The sequence below is a fragment of the Cyprinodon tularosa genome, unplaced genomic scaffold (genome assembly GCF_016077235.1).
Source record: "Cyprinodon tularosa strain WSP-4 unplaced genomic scaffold, ASM1607723v1 ctg312, whole genome shotgun sequence".
In the NCBI taxonomy this organism is placed as follows: domain Eukaryota; kingdom Metazoa; phylum Chordata; class Actinopteri; order Cyprinodontiformes; family Cyprinodontidae; genus Cyprinodon; species Cyprinodon tularosa.
Window position 1 is genome coordinate 1,086,124 of NW_024039022.1, and position 20,895 is coordinate 1,107,018.

The 20,895-nt window shown below is 37.7% G+C and overlaps 1 long non-coding RNA gene across 2 annotated transcripts in view; it reads right to left on the reverse strand.

The window, feature by feature from the left end:
- Nucleotides 1-2,241: 2,241 nt before the first annotated feature.
- The window catches only part of LOC119788246, a 34,559-nt gene continuing 15,905 nt past the window's right edge, over nt 2,242-20,895 (reverse strand). The window contains exons 2-6 of one of the 2 annotated variants that reach the window (XR_005281439.1): nt 8,073-8,234; nt 6,758-6,886; nt 4,876-4,974; nt 2,366-2,564; nt 2,248-2,277 (exon numbers count right to left, since the gene is read on the reverse strand). This is a non-coding gene — a long non-coding RNA (uncharacterized LOC119788246). Of the gene's footprint in view, nt 2,565-4,875; nt 4,975-6,757; nt 6,887-8,072; nt 8,235-20,895 lie in introns of both variants that reach the window. The other variant, XR_005281438.1, reaches the window with a different exon arrangement.

Genomic DNA, 20,895 nt, shown 5'->3' on the forward strand with positions numbered 1-20,895 from the left:
ACAGGCGCTGTCAGGCCATCCGAACACTATTAACACTTGGCCAATTCAAATGAGGTGTCTTGCCTGAGGTCACAATGACTGAGTTGGGATTCAAACCGCCGACCCTTCAGTTGCAAGAAAAACATTTGCCCCTACACAATAACTACAAAGTCTGATGGCGTTGTTGCAGCGTATGTGTAGCGGATATAGGAGTTATCAGCTATGTTAGCATTCTGGGTGCTAACTGTTTATTTTAAAATCACCACTTAACATTTGACTGAAATAAACTCTGATGATTAACACAAACTCTTTGGAGACCTAACAGTCACATAAATGAATTAGACTAAACGTCTGTTAAATTAATCTCATAGTTTCAACATACAACACCAACACTGGAAATTTAACACATCTGATTTAGTTATGTATGAAAATATTTATTGGGGTACAACTATTCCTGATTTTTCCAACATTTTAACAGACTTTAAATGTATGTTGGTATTTCCGACACACAGTGTTAAATTACTTTGTTAAAGAGGTTATCAATCATAATTTTTTTGGCCGATATTTGTAATGCTTATTCTGCTGAGACAGAAGATGGCAAATTCTAATTTCCTGTAATGAACATAAGATATATAGAGAGCTTTGGATATATTCTTATATAGCATCCCAATTATCTGTTATCTGTTTACCTTGGTTATCTGCTGAAAGTTTTGCTCTTTCTTGCACCTTAAATATTATGATCAAAATAGACTCTATAAAGGTGTTGTATAGATGTCTAAATTTTCATATTCTAGTGTTTCAACAGCTTCCATGAAGTGTATAAAATCCAAAACCCTGAATGCTGCTTCTACAAACATTTGTGAGCAAATGGGTAGCTTGGTGCTAAGTTTCATTAAAAGAGGGTTATTGACTTGAGCCATCATAAATAGGTAAGGTCAGTTTCTTAATGCTGGCCGATGAAAATCTTAATACTTTAGCACAGCGGTCCCCAACCACTGGGCCGCGGACCTGTACCGGTCCGTCGGTCAATTGGTACCGGGCCGCACAGAAAAAAGTATATATATATATATATATATATATAATTTATCGACGATCAGAATCTGAGTGATGTTTTATTTTGAAAAATATAAAAAATTGCGGTATTCTCTCCCAATTACATCAGTCGGTGCATCTGTGCCTCTTGACAAGGGTTAATTCAGGTCAAGACACATCGTATCTATAACATCCTATCTTTGTGAAGCGGGATTTTCTGCGGTTACAGCGACCAAAACAAAGCTACGGAGCAGACTGGACATCAGGAGCACACTTCGTGTGTCATTGTCTCCGATTACGCCTAGATGGGACCGGCTTGTTGTTTTATTTTTATGCAGTTTGTATTTGATTTTATGCCAGTCGTATCATTTTACTTCCGCCGACTGCCAACCCTCCCACCCGCTCGGCCGGTCCGTGAAAATATTGTCTGACACATAGCGGTCCGTGGTGCAAAAAAGGTTGGGGACCACTGCTTTAGCATACCTGGATTTTACACAATGTTCACTCGTAGCTCTCTGGGAACAGCTGTGGACGACTTTAACTCCAGTATGACTGATCAGCAGTGCAAAAAAGCAGGGTCCTTACAGTAATACATGGGATGAAATGGATTTGACTAACTTAAAAGGCATCTTTGGGGATGAATTAGTCTAGAGTTTGACTTTTACGTCCAACATTAGTTTCTGACCTCACAAGGCCCTCACATGGACCCATCCTAAAACTTATGGAAAGCCTTCCCAGAAAATTTGTTTTAACTGCAAAGGGTGACACATAGTCCATCCCATTTAAGACTATTCATTAAAATTGGGATATTAATGAAATGCTTCTTCCCTCTGAAACAACTTCTACACTGAAAGGTGTTTGTGCAGTCTAGTATTCCTTGCAAATGAAACATTTGCTGATCAGGAAAAAAAAAAAAGAGTACCCAACAACCTTCTGATTGAACAAGGCCTATATGGTGCTGAATAAATACTTAGTCTGGCCTCATGCCAATGTCTTGGTGCAGCTTTTAGCTGCAGAAAATAACCCCTATATCAAATATGGTTTTTGGTCTGGTTATGTTCCTGCATATGGATCTGAATTCTGTCTGACATCTTATTAAAAAACTATTTAAAAGAAGGAATGTTACATAACTGTCACCAACTCCTCAGATTTTTTTAAAGACATGTTAGGGGAAACTGAAAATGGTAAACAGTAATGTTATTCTGAAAAAAGAATGCACCATAAGTTTGACTTTAAAAAAAAAAGATATTTATTAAGCACTTTGGTCTAAAAGCAGAAACAAACAAAATCAGACTACATCTGCATTTTATTCTACAAAACATTTATCATTATATCTTTGGCTTTATGAGCTCACCAAATAGGTATGGTCATCACCCCACAGGCCCGCAGTTTCTAAGTTCTCCCCTTGTTTTTTTTGGTAGTCATCAGCATTCAGAAAACCGGCCCTTTGCACAGCTCTTCAGAAGGAGCCCCAGATAACTTGCTTTAGCATACATTAAATTAATTTAAAGCTCCCCAGTGGACTGTGGCCGGCTGCTTCTGGTGGTGCCTCCCTGTGAAAGGATTACACAGACACATACACAGTCATATCTTCTCATATATTTCTGCTTGGTTTGAGTTAATGAAGTTGGATAAGCTGCTTCTTCTGGGTGTAAGATGTTTTTGCTTTATTTCCCAGAGAATCTCCTCTACATGCAAATGAAACACAGTATTGTCACTGAATCTGCAACATAATCAAGTAGAAGATGAGCTCTGACTCACATGCAACACATTTTCCTGTTTATTGCCATGGTACAGATGTACAAACTTCCCTTGAAAATAAATATTGGCTATAAAAAAAAAAAATCAATTTTAAAACTTTTATTCAGTAGGGAAAAAAAATCCCACATGAATAAATAATTATTTTCTTTAACAGTTAGTTGCACCAACAATTTTCACAAGCATTTATCATAGAAAATGTATTCTGACTTTCTCTAAACCTCAGAATATTAGGGGACATAAATGCCTCTTGTCAAATGCGTAAAGACCAGTAAGCATGGCATTAAAGTATGAAAGAAGGATGTTGAAGATTTTAAGTTCAAAGAAAATTAACTTTCCCAACAACTATTGAGACATTTAAAGCAAGCCAAATGGTAAACAGTATAAAAGACAGGATTTTCCCAACATTTTTTTTTACCAGTATTCAAAAGGAAGAATCTTTTAATTTATGATTTAAAATTCCTTCAGTGAGAATGTGTAATTTATATTCAGCAAAACATTCATTTCATACACAGAGATTTTTGAGTAAAATATCAACTTTGTCAAAGTAAAGTCTAGCATTAAATATAGAGGCAGTAATGTGATGCTTTGGGCTGTTCCTCATCCAAATGGCCTGGGATCCTGGTTAGCGAGGTTGGTATCATGAAACGGAAGCTGCCAGAAAACTGAAAATGACTCATCACTGGGTCTTTTAGGAAAAAGATCTTTAACATGTGGCCAAATAAAGACAAAAGTGCTTAACCAGACATCAAATCAACATTCTTTCATTACCACCAAAGCACCCAGGCATTATAATGGATGACCTAGGACTCTGGATGATCTTGACAGATTGTACAATAAGAAAAATAAGAAAAAAGCGTCCTTTCTATGTTTGAACCAACCATGTCAAATGTTCTCGCCAAGTGCTGCCCTATTGAGAAAAGGTGATGTATAGAGCATTAACAGCAGGGGTACCAATAAATGCTGACATCTGCTGACATGTTATGACAGTTAAAGTGATTTCGTCAGAACCAAATGGAAAATGGTGCCTTAATGAATGGAAACAGAATCTAGATTATGTCGTTGACGTAAATATGCTCGGTTCTTGAAAGGGCGAGTAAAACATGTTAATAAAAAAACCCACTGTAGCACGTTACACCCTTTAGGTTTGACATTTCAGGTCTGTACACCCCCTACCCACCCACACCCGTCACCCGCACAGATGTAGCGCTGCTTTTCTCCAACTAAGCATCTGATTTATTGACAACATTCCGCCACAGCTGAATGTTTATAAAGGCAGGGGGATTTTGTTTTTAACTCAAGCATTTCATGCACTTTTAACCACGAGACACAGCGTGGCAAATGGAATGGAGACCTCATGACTGCCGACAAACAGGACAGGCGGAGAGGCTCCGTCTCCCTCTGTGGGACCCTTTTGTCCGATAAGAGATCACGCACCACACCCGATTCAAGTCATGTGCTACTCATTACATGATGAGCAACGCAGGACAACAGGGATGTGTTCTGTGACTTATGTGTGTTTTTGAGCTTCTTTCTGAGCCTTTTTAATTTTTTTCCTTCCCTCTTCTTCTGTTAATGCCTCCCAGCATATGGTCGTGGATATTTCTTTGCTGCACAGCCAAACCATGAAAGCCTGTTCTGGACCGGAGAGGACGTTGCTATGTCCCAGTGAGTGGGTGAACGCGGTCCAGGTCAAGCCTTTTCAGTACTTTAAGACCCAAGCTGCTCTCCAGAGAACTCCTTTCCACACCCACGCTCCATTCTATTAAACTTTGGACCACATCAACATTCCAAAGACCCTATGGCTACTCATGCATACATCCAAATATATTAGCAACAAAAGCAATGGAAGGGATGGTAAAAGCAATTTCAGAAATACTGTCATAAAACTTATTTAATGGTTAGATTGGTTGTTCTTAATCTACTGAAGAGTTTGGAGTTAATTCTGCTTGTTTTACTGTTCATTAGTGTATATTTAGGGGTCTGAAATGTAAAAAAAACAACAACACAAACCCAAAGAGAATCACATGTACTCAAGTTAGACCCCAAACATATTCATACAGTACATCTGTCAGATTTAGGTTTAAGATTAAAGTTTAATCTCACCAAAATGTTGCTTCTAGCTGGATGTAACCGTCAAGAGTTCTGACTCAGATCTGATTTGTAGGAAGGGAGCTTCTGACCTCAATAACGTGGAGCTTATCACTAAAGATAAAACATCAGGGAAAACAAGCTGAAATATTGCTGTAAAGCTTATAAAAAATTATTAGAAAATATTTGTGACACACTAAATAATTGTGAGCAAAGAAAAACTTCTTATTCATAACTTTAGAACTTAAGTAGAGGTAATAATATCATCCAGTTAATTGAAGTCAGATGAGGTTATATGTTTTTACAAACAGCCTTAAGATTCACAAAACAAAAACAGTATTAAAAACTATTTGGAAAGAGTGTTAGATTATTCATTCTAGAGTTTTTATGCTTCATTTGGTTCTTCATGATATAGATTGACTCTAATCAAAGAATGTCCAGACTTCCAATAGAATGTTTTAAAACAGCAGCTAAACTTTGTGGCTCAGAGCTAAATAGCTGCAGCGTTCTCACAGTTTGTGAATCATTTGAATCTTCCCCTTCAATCCATTACCAATTCCTTCTGCCAAGTATTTCACTTTTCAACTTGGCCAGTGAAAAAGTCAACAACTTTTTACTTTTAAGGATCTCAAAAATATAAAGGCTGTCAAAAGTCTACATACGCCTGCTCAGTGTATTCTGAAACTACAGTTCAAAATGATTACAAAAAGCATCTAAATGCATCCTGCAAAGTATTTTATTTTAACTTTTGTTGACTAAATGTGTTTGGGGTTTAGTAACTGTTGATTTTCCTACAAAGTAAGTGGATTTACATGTGCATGAGATTGTTTATCTAAAATTATTTTATGTATTAATCATTAAAAAACACGAAAACAGAACTTTACAGTAAACTTTTCTGCATGTGCAATTAGTCAAAAAGCAGAATAAAGCCTTATGTGACGTTCAAGACAATGCGCTGCAGAAGCAGCTAGTTTACATTCAAAGTCGATGGTTGACGCACGTCAAGCTTCTGAGTTTCCCAGCATCTGACGCGCGGAACGCGCTGCAAATGCAGCAGCTGGAAAAATTTAACTTTTACTGCTCGTCGCACCAGATCAGCCAATCAGACAAGCTGATCTGGAAGCTGACAGGGAGACAGACACAGCTCTGCTAGTCCAGATCTCTATTATCACTCCTCTGAAACTGTTTATTAACGCCTAAATTAACTTAAAATGTCGAAACCTGCCGGCAAAAATAGTTTGATTTTAATATTCTGCTGCCTGCAGTTTTTTGATTATGTACATGAAAAACGCCTTCCAGCTGCATTGAAAAGTAGCGGACATTTTAATGAATAATGTTACATTCAGACTGGAAGCAGTCTGAATGTAACCAAGAGGCGACCGGCCCAGCAAAGCTGCAGCAGCATCGGACGCATCAGGACACACTTTACTGGACTTCTGACCTTAATGTGCATCTAAAATGAGGCATCAGAAGCTTTTTTACTGCTTCCAGTCTGAATGCAACATTATTCATTAAAATAAGCCACGATACTTGTTACAGGCAAAGAAGGGATAGGGTAGTTCTGCCCAACGCGCATCAGACCCAATTTTCGACCGTGCAGCCAGAGCAGCAAAGATGCTTCAGCCGTGCATCAGAACTAAACTTGTACAAGCATCAAAAATGAAGCAGCATACACATTTTTGCTGCTTCTGCTGCGTGTGGTCTGAACGTAGTATTAGATCCATGGTCTTCATCAGTATATTTACCATATAGCACATTATTACTTTATTATATTATAAAATATCAGAAAGCTGCCCGTTAAACTATTTGCTTTGTGATTATGTCTTTTGACAATAATTCACCTAATGAACAAGAACAGCCTGCTCTCAACTACAGATATATACATATAGATACTCACCCTCAGCATATGCACCCTTTAGGACATTTGGTCACAAACACTCCCACCAGTTTTTCCAGGCAGGTCGTTCCAGCGGATCCAGGCCTTCATCTCAAACTACCACCCCTGGATGGAGCGCCTGTTGAAGGACTCATGCTTGGTGTGAGGGATTGCAGTATAATCAATGACAAAGAGCAAGCAAATATCATCGCCGCAGGCTCATCCAGGAGGAGCATGTTTTGCAAGTCTTTGACTAGATGCAATCAAATGGTTTTCTAACAAATCAGAAAATCATTTGATTGCATCTAGTCAGTATTGTCATGCATGTTCAATTCAATTCAATTCAGTTTATTTATATAGCGCCAAATTCACAACACATGTCATCTCAAGGCACTTTACAGTTCAACCATGTTGAGATGACATGCATTGTGAAATAGCTCTATATAAATAAACTTAATTGATTTCAATATACCTCTTTTCTACATTGCTAATCAATGATTTTCTCACCCACCCTGCCTGGTAAAGATTAGTACACCATTAGTATACTAATAAGTAGTATACTATCATTTGGCCTCTCAAGGTACTTAGGGATGCCTGAGCGAGGGAGGCTGAGTAAAAAAGCATGTCACACTTTTATGATTTGTATTTGTGAAAACTTTTCAAAGGCATGTATCATTTTGTTTTCCACTTTCATAAATTATTTAGTAAACTAGGAAGGGGAGTGTTGGCCTAGTGGTTAAAGCAGTGCACTTGTGCTCTGAGAAGGTTGCAAGTACCCAGTTTGATCCCTTCACCCTGCAATGAGCAAGACCCTTAACCCCACACTGCTCCACGGGTCCCCCACAATGGCAGCCCACTGCTCCCCAAAGGGTATGGGTGTTCCGAGATTAATTTCTCCAGAGTGAGATCAATAAAGTTCAATAATAAAATACACAGTTTTCCTTTATTAAATGAATTCCCAACAAAATCTGTATTCCGTCGCTGCTGTAATGTAAGAGAAATGAGAAACAGTTTTTATATTTCTAGACTGTTTTAGATAAAAGCATATGGATGGCACATGTTTCAGATTTCATTTTTGTGAAGAAAAAAACTCTTAATTTTCCTTCAGCTCGACATCATGAACTACTTTGCTTCGCTGCATACGACCTGAGTATAACACGCTGAAATGCTCTGCATTTCAAAGAAAGTGTATCTTTCAATGTTTGTAATGAATTTTTTGGATCCACACATTAATCCATTGTTTCCCACATGTGCTTGCACCTGCATGCCTACATGCTGTGGGTGTGTCGTTTAATACTAATGTGTGTTGGTGTCAGGAGTATGGGTTGTGACTCACTCTGACTGGGAGCTGAGGCCTCTGGCAGAGAGAGCGGTGGACCTGGCAGGTCTCAGCAGGGCTCTGTAGCAGCTCTGGAGCTTGGTTCAGCTTCTCCCTTGGTTGCCGGTTTATTCCGCCTCAAACCGAGGAAGCACTCACAAAAACACCACCCACTGAGGCCTCCAGCATGAAAAACAAGACAATGTCATCAAGTCTTACTGTTAGCAGCCGTGTCAGAGCCATAAGAGAGTCAGGGCCAGCCTGGGGAATTAAGGTATGGACATTTACCCCATATGATTAATGGGAGTAATGTTATGGTTGCTGAAGGCCCAGGGGAGCATGCAGCAGTGTGGCACCAATTTGATCCTAAAAACAAAATCTGCTTCCAGCTTCTTTTTCTCTTTCGATCCAACAGCAACGAGTTGAATTAAGGCATTCAAAGCATAAAGTGTCCTGATGAAAAGATCAGAGATTCACATGCTCCTCCTGTCACATTGAACACAGCATCTTATAAGAACTCCACACTATAAATGCATTTGCAAATTACACCCCACAGTTTTTTTTGCACAAAACCAGAAGTTTGTGGTCCTGTCATGTGTTCTCAGCAGAGCCGTGACCGTGCCAGACCAACTGTTGAGGCTGACTTTACAGCAAAACCCATCAGCTTTGCACAGTTACAAGACCCAGAAAAAAAAATTAAAATAAAACGCACATGATGCCTGAGCTGCATCTATCAGCTCATGAGATAAAAACATCTGCTGGCAAAGCGAAGCATGCGCAAACATGTCTATCTCATATATCAGGCTTATTTCACTGGATATTGGAGAGCAGTTTTTAGAACACAGCCAAAGACATCTCTCTCTCTCTCGCTCGCTTCATAGTTGCTCATAAAAGGGGTCCCTCCATTCACAGGCCCATTGTACAGTACTCATCCTCAGCAGCACTTTTATCTTCTTTTTATAAAGTAGTTGTCCTTTTTTTGGAAACCCTTTAAAGCAAGAATATGAGGCAAAATTTAGACAACAGACAGTTAGAGATTTGGCATTTTGTGGTAACTGAAAAGTTATCTTCACTTCTGGATTTATCAGGAAACCCACAAGAAGGATTTCAATGGTTCCAGGTTTTTACCAGGTTCTGCCCAACTCTCCGAGCAACAAACCTGGAATCAAGTTATCTAGCCAGGGATTTTTTTTTCTAATCTGTTCTAGTCCAATTCTGGTGAGGCTGTGTAAACTCCCCCCTTCTGAACCGACCGTAGGGGAATCCGGCTTAACATGTTGTGTTTTCAGAGATAGTGCTTTTAAACTCTGTGATGCATTCATGGCTACAAGGTCTCCCAATCTTAAAGACTTGGACCTCATTGCAAAAAAAAAAAAAAAAAAAGTACCAGTGGAGGTATGCAAAAAAATGTTTGGCTAATTTGAAAATCATTGCTGTTATATCAAAAAGCTTTTTCTTGTTGAAAAGGATTTAATGAAATCCACGCGTTCAATATTTTTATTGAAATGTAAACCTGATTTTTCTGAGTAATTTGTAAAGTGTTTTATTGTGTCATTTGTGAGATGCCTGTTTCCCTTCTAATCAGAAACACACTTCTCGATTGGGTGGAATGACAAACGGCAGTCCTGTCTGTGCCATAAGCAGATTTTTTTTTATTTTTTTTATGTAAACTTAACAAATTCTGTAAAATGTTTTCAAGTAGAGAGAAAAACCCCAGAACTTTGTTCGTGGATCATTTGAATGTGAAAAAATATTATGGGGGATCTCTATTTTAACATCTGTGTATAATTCTGATAATATAAGGATTGAGAAAAGAAAGAAAAATCAACAAAATTGTGTTTGAAATTCTGGTTATTGTTCCATTCTTAAACAAGAAGGGTTCAGTAACCTTTTTTTTAAGCCCAAACCCCAATATGACCTTATTGTGCCTGATGTATGTAAACTTCTGACTGAGAGCTGTGTTATTTCTTGTCTTGCTCTAAAACACTGGTAATTGAAACTAATTAAGTTTATTGTGACATTTATCAATCTGGAATAATTCATCTTAATATGAATTACTGAATTTAGCAACAGAAGAATAAGACTTGTGATTAAAAAGACCTCAAAGAAAAAGGATGTAACAACTAAAGGGTTGAATGGACTCGACAAAGGCAGAAAGAGTGAGAGGAGCTACAGGAAGAGGGCCTAGATAAAGATAAAATGAGGTGCAAAGGAGGGTGAGTAAGAGCAAGGTTACGGCCTGGACTCTGACCCAGATTATAAATAAAGGCCTCAGCAAATCCGATCCGACCGTGCGACTGTGTGGTCCTCCTTTCTTTCAGCTTGCTGCGGACGCCGTAAAACCACACAGCTCTGCTCTCCCTGCAGAACTCTGACGAGTCAGAACACGTTCTTTAAATGTTGCATGCAAATGACGAGGTCAGAGGATCATAAGATCCAATTAAAGGCTGCAGGAAAAACCACACGCTATCACACTTAAGAGTATAGAGAGAAACCTGGAAGACAAAGGATCATATGAGGCTGCCTCATGGCTCTGATCCCTCTTCACTGTTCTGAGCGAATCCGTGTTTCCTGCAGACAGAATAATGGTGTAACTCATGGAGCATGGCAGAGCATTTCTGTATGAACCCGTAAGAGAACAAGCTCTGGGTACAGAACTGTTTGGCAGAAGCTGTTGGCGCAGGTTTGTTTTTCGCTTTAGTTGGTTTGCTGGCAATGCCTTCGCTTATTTGGTTATTTACTGGCCAAGCAGGAACCTGAGCCGAGCCAGAACAAATCAGAACTGTGGGTGTTTTTTCAAGCTTTAGCTGGATTATTTTCTGATACTCCAGCATTAACAATCTATTTAAAAACTGCACATCAAGGAAAAACTCACAAGATCACAATGGCATGTCACACATAAGCAGCAGCGATTAGGAGAACAAGCTCCTTATTGTCTAAAGATTTCTGATCGTTGTCTTTTCAGGATGGGCCGATGCTGGTGTGCATTTCTTGAATTTATATTTGTCCGCTGTGGATAAACACGGACCCCCGCGCACACGTACACACTGACACCTCCAGGGTTAGGTGAAAGATACTGAGAATGCCTTGGACTAAATTAAGCTCTCTGCTTCATCAAAAACATCCTCCCTGGCCTGCAGCAGCCGGGACCTCTAATGGGGGCCACAGGGAAACTTGTGGGAACGCTGGTGGGTCACCTCATATGCTTCTTTTTTAAAGTTTAAATCACAGATCTTCAACGTAAGGGTCACTACAAGGGGGGGGTCATAACATTTTTCACCATAGGGGGTTTGCCAGTCATATTTATTGGCACAAGTAATGTACACATGAAAAAAAATGTTATAAATAAACGCATTACCTATCTATCTATCTATCTATCTATCTATCTATCTATCTATCTATCTATCTATCTATCTATCTATCTATCTATCTATCTATCTATCTATCTATCATTAGTTAAGTATTCAGTCTAACTTTTGTTCCATTTCCTTCATCATTTAGTATCTTTTTTAACATATAATCCACTAATTTCAATGTGTCACTTTATTCTCTTTAAAAGTTTGTGTTGTCTCTGCCACTGCAATCTAAATTGCCTTTTTCATGTACAGCACTTTTCCTGCCACTGAGCTATAAAAATAAGCCTGCCTTGCCTTGCAATAATTAGACAAGTGGAACAAAATTACGTTTAAATTGAGGAAATGAACATTTAATTTACAGTTAAAAGAATATAAACCGGACTCCCCATAGTGCTTACATGCTAGAGTAGCTTCAGAGTCTAAGCAAAGAATAGAATATTTGTTTTGTATCAGAACCATCTATCAAATTAAACCGCCATAGTCTGTTCGCTTTACATTGTTTACCTTTGCAACCTAAATTCGAGCCAAGTATTAAACAAATGAGAAAAGGTAATGACACTTAAAATAATCAAAAGAAAAGAGGGAAAGCAACTTAATCCTGAGTTTTGAGATGCACAGATAAACAAAAAACAAAAACAAAAAAATTAATCATTTGTGGCTAAAACACTTTTCTGTGAAATGCAAAGGATGAATGTTGCCATACTTTCTTATAAAGAAAACAAAGAAACTTTTAAATATCTAAAAAATCTTTATCAGCTTGACTGAAAATATATTTATGATATCTAAGATACTTTTCTTCAAAGTCAAAATAACACAAATGCTGAGCAGTAACAATGGGAATACATAGATTTCTAGACATCCAGATTGTTTATTCTAGATGTGAAGCATGTTATTTTGTTTAAAATGGTCATTTTGACAACAAACATTTTTTTTTCAGATATCAGGAATACATATTCAGTAAAAATAATACATATCAAACGGCTGGCCACAGCCTGTTGTGACCACGATAATGTTACGAGTTTATTTCTTAAATTGTAGTGGATAAATGCATCTATTTAGGTGAAATCATCTGGCAGCAGGTGAGGATGAAGTCTAAAAATGTTGTTCTATAACACAGAACTTGTTCCTCATCTCATGGGGTTCTTCAGTTTGATTCTGTTTTCTTTTACACAGTAAATACTTATTGCAGCTGCTTCAATGTTATCATCCCAATAAATGGCCGTTTTAAGCGGTTATCTGTCTCATAGAACGGCTTCAGATGATGCCAGTAGGCTCAGTAGATTGTTCTCATCAAGTTAATCCTAATCCTAACCCTAAGGTAATTCCTTTCCCCCGGCAGAATTAATGAATCAATTTATATTTAATCTGAAAATAATTTCAGTAGTTCTTTGTGTACTGGAAAAATAAAGAAATAAAAATAAAATGATCCGCATGTTGTTCATATTAAACAAACTAAAAACAAATTATTCTCCTATCCTGTCACTGAGTCGTAAAATCCTCTCCCTATAAATATGTAATTCTCTGTGAAATAATGCCAATAATTCTTTAATAAGATCCTGGTTAAACAAACATGTAATGTTGGATTTTAAAACCTAATATGTCTAACATTGGTGAATTATTATTATTATTATTATTTTTTTTTTGTAATGCTCCAAGCAACAAAAAAAAATCCTCTGACTAAATCAGGAATTAAATTTACGTGATTGGCTGTAACAAGAGCGGAGACAGAGGACAGTTTACTAACAAAAGCTCTGGGGAGAATGTTACTACGGTGACAGAAAAAATGTTTTGGAGTAAGCTCTCTTTGTGAAACGGAAAACTCAGAGTTTCCCTGATTTAAGGTTAAGAAAACTTAAGTTTTCAGCAAACCTGCTTGGCGAAATGGTCACCCGGCGTTTTGAATTGTCTTCCTACTGAAATATGCTTTATAAAAAACTTGTCTTGTCTGTTACGGCAGGAGGGAAACTTTTTTTTCTGGTGGATATTCATTTACCATCTAATGTTTTTTATAAAGACTCGGTGAGCCTAAGCTTCTCCTCTGAGCTGTGGATTTCAAACAATGACCTCTGAGAAGTTTTTACCCTCCATACCATCCTGCTGACTTTGTAAAAAATTTCTTTCAGGCCTGAGGTGGTTTGAAAGAAATGAGCCTTTGTGTTGAATCATACTTAGAGCACAGGCAAAACAGAAAGAGATATATTGATAATTAGACATTCCTTGAAGCTATCTTTCAATTGACAAAGTAAATATAGTAATTTACAAGATAAATGCTGCATTTATCTTACAAACAAGTATGCCAAAAATAAAAGCTAACCTTTATTAAAAAGCAGTAAAGTTGCACTGATATTCAAAGCCTCTTTTTTAAGGGTGTACTAGCCAAGGCAGAGCAACAGGTAAAATCATTACATAGTTAATAAATAAAAAAACTGGAGATTGATTTATTTTAAAGCTTTTCACAAATGCTTGAAAGGAAATGCACTGTGGGAAAAAAACAAAAAAACAACTGGGCATATTCACCTGGATTCACACCTAATGTGACCCATATAGAGCAAAGACGGGAGGAGGAGGAGGAGGAGAAAGAGGAGGAGAAGGAGAGTTCTGCACCACTTCGCTCCAGCTCCACTTCCACTGGTGACCCTGTGGCTATAAATCTAAAAGTGGAAGCCCTCTCTATAACTTCTTTCTCTCTGTTCTACATCTTGGCAGAGCACTGTCATTTTAATCTTTTCTTTACATGAACTCACGGTTTTCAAAAGGAAATTCAGGAGGCATAATGGCCAGTCCATCACAAATGTTTCAGGTCTGTTTTACGTAGAATTAAACAAATATCCTTTCACTGACACAACAGCTCCCTGTTTACCTTTTACTTGCCTGTTTGCTTATTTCTTACTTATAAATTAAGTGCATGAACAAGAACAAGACCAGCTTTACTTTTCTAGCCAAGCACTCATGCATACATGTGTTGATAGTGCTCTTTGTGCTTTATTAGCAAGGTTTTCCTACAACATTTCCTGCAACATGAAACTGAAGTAGCCCGACAAAAGAAAGCCACATTTCCAAAAATGTTGAGCTGAGTTATTGTTTTGGTGAAGAGCTTGTTGGGGAACAGAGCTCTTCGTCCCAGAATGAACTGTGTCAGCATTTCTGAACTGTTGTCCCAGAACAGTGACGGCTGCATTCGCAAACCCAACTTCATTGTGGTTCCAGTGAATGATTATGTCCATCAGCAACAGGGTGCTCTGCATTCCAACATGTATGATCTGAGGCTTGAGCTTTGCTTTTATCAACTTTTAAGAAGAATGCATTGATTCATCAGGATCGCTGGTTAAGTCCCTGCTGCCACAAATAGTTAGCTTGCTATTTACTTATTCAGAACAGGATTTCAACCACATGGATGGAGAGAATGAGAGGGCAGGATCTAATATCAGTTTGGATTTGAAAATCACTAAATGCTAACATTGTGACCATCTCCTGAGCTGCTGGAATGAAATCACCCTGGTAAAGATTAACAAGACCATAGGTTTATAAACCAGCCTCCATTTAACACATTTCAGCATAAAAACTACAGCTCCTTTGAAGCTCAATGTCCAGCTTTAGGTATATGGTTGAAAATTATTTTACATATATAGACAGCAAAATTCATCTTCTTTTTTTGATTTAAAAACATGTTGGATTTGAAAATGAGTGTCATTGTATATGTGGCCTTTAAGAAAAAATGTTTTTGAAAGACCTTTTATTTCTTTGATGGGCTTTCATATAGTACATTGTGAGTAGGAAATGTCTTACTCTCAGTCCACAGTGATCAGAGGATTCACAGATGTCAATTCAAAAATTTAGTTTCAAATCAATTTCAAAAACATTGTACAAATTTTACACTTTAGATACATATATATCATCTTAATGTCTATCTAGTATCTAAAAATACTATATATAGTATATACATAATCCTGCTAAGCCAGAATCAATGGCGTAAATATCGGTAAGCAGAGATAGCAGTTGCTTAGGGGCCCCGGACCTCTTAGGGGCCCCGTCACTGACACCTGGTTGGTCTCCTACGCAATTTCAGACTAGGACGTCTTTTTCCAGCTGTACTGGTGCGAAAATTTCTTCTTAAACCCACCTGATTCTGGTTTGACTGACCGGACCTTATTTATACCACATGATGGAGAGCCGTTTAAACACCAATAGCAAAGCAGATAGTGGTACTTTTAATTACTATGTTAATAACTGTGTATAGTTCATTAGACGGTTGGTAAAAAAACACGTTCATATAATATGTTTGAAACCGAATAAAGATCTTAAAAGAACGATGTATTTGAGTATTTTATTTTGTACACTACAACTTGGAATTATGGGTAATCCAGAGCGTAGATTAAAACCATAACCGTTACATACAATGTGTTAGTGATGATGGATACCAAATAGAGGTACTTATACAGATTCCAGAAAAGAAAAAGCAAAGAAGAGGTGGGGGAGAGGGAGGGGAGATGTGGTGTTGTACTTCGTATTGCGTCCACCCAGATATTGTTGATTACTGGCCTATTGTTGTGTCGTTACGCCATTGGCCAGAATGATAACTGTACCGTATTTTCCACACTATAAGCCGCTACTTTTTTCCCACGCTTTGAACCATATGAAGGTGCAGCGTATCTGAGGTTTTTTTCCTAGCCACCCGGGAGCTAGAAGTCAGAGTTGGAAATTAAAGAAGCAGCTAATTTTCAATTAGCACAAGCACATGCTAGCAGCAGGCACAATTGAGAACAAATGTCCTGAATTTACACCTTTTGATTATTTGCCGCATTAAACTTTTAGGATCCCCTAAAGGTTTTGTGGGGGATGTTTATATATGTACGTTTCCCGTTTTTTTTTTATAAGGTGGGGCTTATAGTGAGATGCGCTCTATAGTCTGGAAAATGCGCTAGTAAAATTTGAACTCTACACACTATCAATCTGGAAAGTCTCCTGTGGAAAGTGTTTGCAAAAAGGAGGGACAATCAATACAATTCGTCAAGCTGATTGGGTAAATCACCAAGTGGCACCTGCCTCCCATGTTGAGCTTTTGGCCAATTACATCTGCAGTAACAGCTGTGATGTATCACGTTCTTGATTTGTTTCAGAACTGGCGGAGTTAACTGATAAACCAAACTCTTGACAAATTCGGTCATGAGGAACACACAAACATCTTTCCCATCCACAAAGGAACAAATTGCAACCTTTTGCTTGTTTTTCCAGGCTGGTGCTTCACTATTTTTTTGTTTGACACATTCCAGTATTCAAGGTTAATGCAGCTGTTTGCTTTGTGAATTCACAAATCTTATTCGCAACGTAAAAACATTTCACTTCTGCATCAGAAAAGATATTTTCTTCTCAGTATTATCATAACCAAACAGTGTTTATCATGAAACAGATAAATACTGATTATCAATTCCAGTGGTTAAATCACAAAACACACACAGCAAGACAATAATGATAATTAACTTTCATTTTTAGTTCCGATATGATACCAATATGACAGCAGGAGTTTTCACAGATTCTGATATCAACATGAACCATGCATACTTCTAAGGCAGATTTTGTGATGTGGAATTTTATAAAGGTCATTTTTCTCAATAGGTATGAGAACAAGTGACCCATTTATTAGTAACCAATGGGTCACACAAGCTTTAAAAAGAAGCTATCAGCATCTGAGATTTTAGTTTCTTTAGTTTCTAGTTCTTTATTATTAGTTGTTTGCTCATATTGCCCAATATAGGATTGGGACGTAAGTGAGTGAAAGGCAAGATAAATATAATATTTGATTTTAACTGGTAAGAGACTTTGCAGAGAAGATTCTGCTTGGTGATGCAGGAGCAGCTAAAGCTCACTTACTTTTTCTGTACAAAAGAAAAACCAACATGCTCCAACTTCCACATGGAGCAAAGAAAAGGTAGAAAGATAAATGCATCACCTCCATTTACATCAATGTAGCTGTCTTATTTAGTTTTTAGAAGATGCTTTCTAACAAACATCATATACATTATAGTCTTCACAACACCCACATCAACACTAGTGAGAGAAACATGTTAAATCGTCATTTAAAACAAGGATAAAGGTTTTACTAACTATCACATGTACCATTGAAGGAAAGATTAGCTGGCTAAAAAAATCTTCCTCCAACAGTTTTCAGAGTCAAACATAGCTTTGCACTCTGTTCGGGAGCTGCCTATTATGGATCGGTGAAGGGAGCGCGGATGTTGGGATAGCGACCGAGGGGAATTTGGTGCACCGACAAAGTTAAGCCAAGCTGATCCTCCAAACTCCATCACCCTATTACTCCCCCAACCTCATCCTCCCCAGCAGCCTTGAGAAAAAGGGGACTGTTTATTCTCCTGTGTGGATGTGCCTTTTAACTGGTTGATTTATGAAACGGCTTAAAGAGCTGCTGAGGCTCTGCTGGCAGAAAAAGGAGGATTGTCATTAATTTAGCCCTCTTTAAAACAGCTTTGTCCACCATGTGCTTCGTATAGTCACAGGCAGCAGTCCGTTTTATTCTGCTGTAAATAGAAGTAGAAAACGCTGTAACTCACTGCGGGTCAGAATTGATTTAATTTACCAATGTTTGTATATCTGTGTCGACGGATGGATGAATGGAAACGACCCTGATCCCCTTTTAAATCCAAATAAAAGTGGGTTCTTTAGGAAGGCCTGCTAGTCGACCCTCAGCTAGAATACTAAACTGTCCTGGATCTACTGTGTCATGCTCCTTTTTACCACACCTACTACTGTTTTCATTCAGAGAAGGTATGGTTCAACTGCTCACCTTTGGATATGAAGTAGTTCTTTTGAGGCAGTAGATTAATAGCTCAACATTTTTAGAAAAAAAATGTTTTCTCTTTTTCTTGCCAAGAGACGATTGACACCATTCCCCGCTCTGCGCTGAATGTGCAGCATCAGTCTTACAGCTGGTTTAAAGCCTGTTTAAAAACGATGAGGAACTGAAATTACTGCATTCAAAAGACTTCATCTGCAACTATTTCCATAACTTATAAATTTATGTTACAATACATCTAGCTCTTAAAACAATAAATGACATTAGATTCTTGAGAACAAGACCTGATTTTAACTACTGATATTTATAAAAACAGAGATTCCCCTATTTTTTCAGTCACACAATCACAATTGTTTGTAATTGTGATTGTTCCTATGTAGCTTCCACAGAAATATAGCCAACCAATACTTACAACAAAACTAAACAATGCACCATAAAACATACAGCTTCCCTTTTTGGGACTGGAAGACTATTTTCCGTTGTGTAAACCTGAAAAACTAAGTGTTAAATATAGGCACAATGACTTAAAGTCAGTTAAAAAAAAAACTAAGGTAGTTGTAATCTTTAACAATGCTAAGTGAATTGTCAGAACTTATACCATTAAGTTGAAGGTCATTTCCACAGGTTAAAGTTCTACTAACTTTCATGTTTTTTGTTGTGAAATGCATAAAAACAAGTTGGCTTTAGAGGCTCAGTGTTCATATATTTCCATTTAACAATATAAATGGCCGCTAAAGAGATGCTCCAATTAAAATAATATTAAGGTTTCTCTACAATGAAAAAATATTTTATTATTTAATTAGTTTAAGTTTAAAGTTTGGGCCAAGTGGTAATACCACTTTTTCCAAATACGACATAAAAATTCAGGAGTCCGAGCCACATTAAGATACAATTCAAAGTTTGGGGAAAGCAAAACTCACAGGATAACTTCATTTTGAGTCTGCTAGACAACACGGACAGAGCTGTTCAAATCTCCTGTAAACTTGTTTAACTCTCAGTCTGACACATATGCTGCATTTCATTAACCACTAACCTATGAATTTGAAACTAGGAAGTTGGCTGGCATAATCAGGGAGGTGATAATATTCCAGTTTCCTGCTTGTGGACACTTGTATTCTCCCCTTGTTCTTATAAGGCCACTACAACCACTCTTACAACAAGACGATTTGAATATAAACAGCATTAAAACATCATTTAAGCAGTAAAAACAGTACACGTATGACTTAACTTCACATAAATAACAAAGAACTCCTAAAAACTGACAAAGTAATAAAGTTTTACTACTGTGCATGTCAGTAGCAGCCATCATGAAGGTGGAAATCAGGTATGTTTGTGTCGCTTTGACTTTCCGACTGTTGGCCCCTCGGGGAGTTCCAGATGACATATCATACTTTAAGTTTAAAAATTCCATCATCGGAGCACAAATAACAGCTTTTTCTTCAGGGGAGGCCAAAGGGGGGCATCAAAACTAACCCCTTGACCTTCAACTAGGGTTGTCACGATACTAAACTTTTCAACTCGATACCGATACTAAGGAAAATATTCGATACTCGATACCATTTTCGATACCACAAGGATAAAATTTCAACAAAAATATTTTGATTAATAATTAAAATACAATAAATAAATACAATAAACAATATTTTGAGGTTGTTTGCTGTGCACAGTATTTAGCAAGCTTGATAAAAAACTTACAAAATTAAAATTAAGTTTTCCTTACTTGGCTATGCTTTGCACACATAACAATGACACTGGCCAAACCGGTTAAGAAACAAAAAGAATTCTCAGCAGCTGCAACTGTTACAAAAAAAGTCTGAAACTGAAAAGTGCACAGAATTATTCAATCACAGTGTTCAGAAAGTGCATTTTCCACTATTCTGCACTTTAGATGAATGACTGTTTAGGTAAGACTGGTATTCGATACTTTTAAAAAATGAGTATTGTATCCGGATACAACATTTCAGTATCGATAATTTTTTGAGTATCGATACTTTTGACAACCCTACCTTCAACAGTATCAAACCGAGACATTCTATACCAAAAGCTTGCCCTGCTCATACAACCGGTCTCCAGCTGTCAGTGGATCACCAGCTTCTGGGCTGACACTCAGCTGCAGCACCGACATCCCTAAGAGTGTCTTCTCTCCTCACTCCTCTCTCTGTACACCAATGAATGCCCCTTAAGTCTGCTGATGATACTAATATCACCACGGTGGCAGTGATACACACTTAGGACAGTGGAGATGATGGAGGATCTTCATAGAACATACTGCCTCCCCTCACTTTCCTCAATACCATTGTCTGCTGTGGGTCTTCTCAATACCTCAGTGGGTCACTGATACCGATATTGACCCGATAAGTTATTAGTATAAATCATCCATTCTTTATATGAATTATTTTCAGCTGTAGAATTCTAGAAAAGCCTTGATCAAGTGATATTACCAAAATTTACAAGAACAATAAGTATGAGAACAGCTGACCCCTGTAATATTAACCAATGATTTACAGAAATTTTAAACAGAAGTAGAGAGTTTCCATCAGCGTGACAATATCCACAATTTTAGGCACATGCCGACATAACTGGGCTAATATCAGTCCAATATCCGATTTTATTATCGGATCAGGTTACCCCTAAAATTAACTCAACCAAACTGAGCGTAAATGTAGAAATTAGTTTT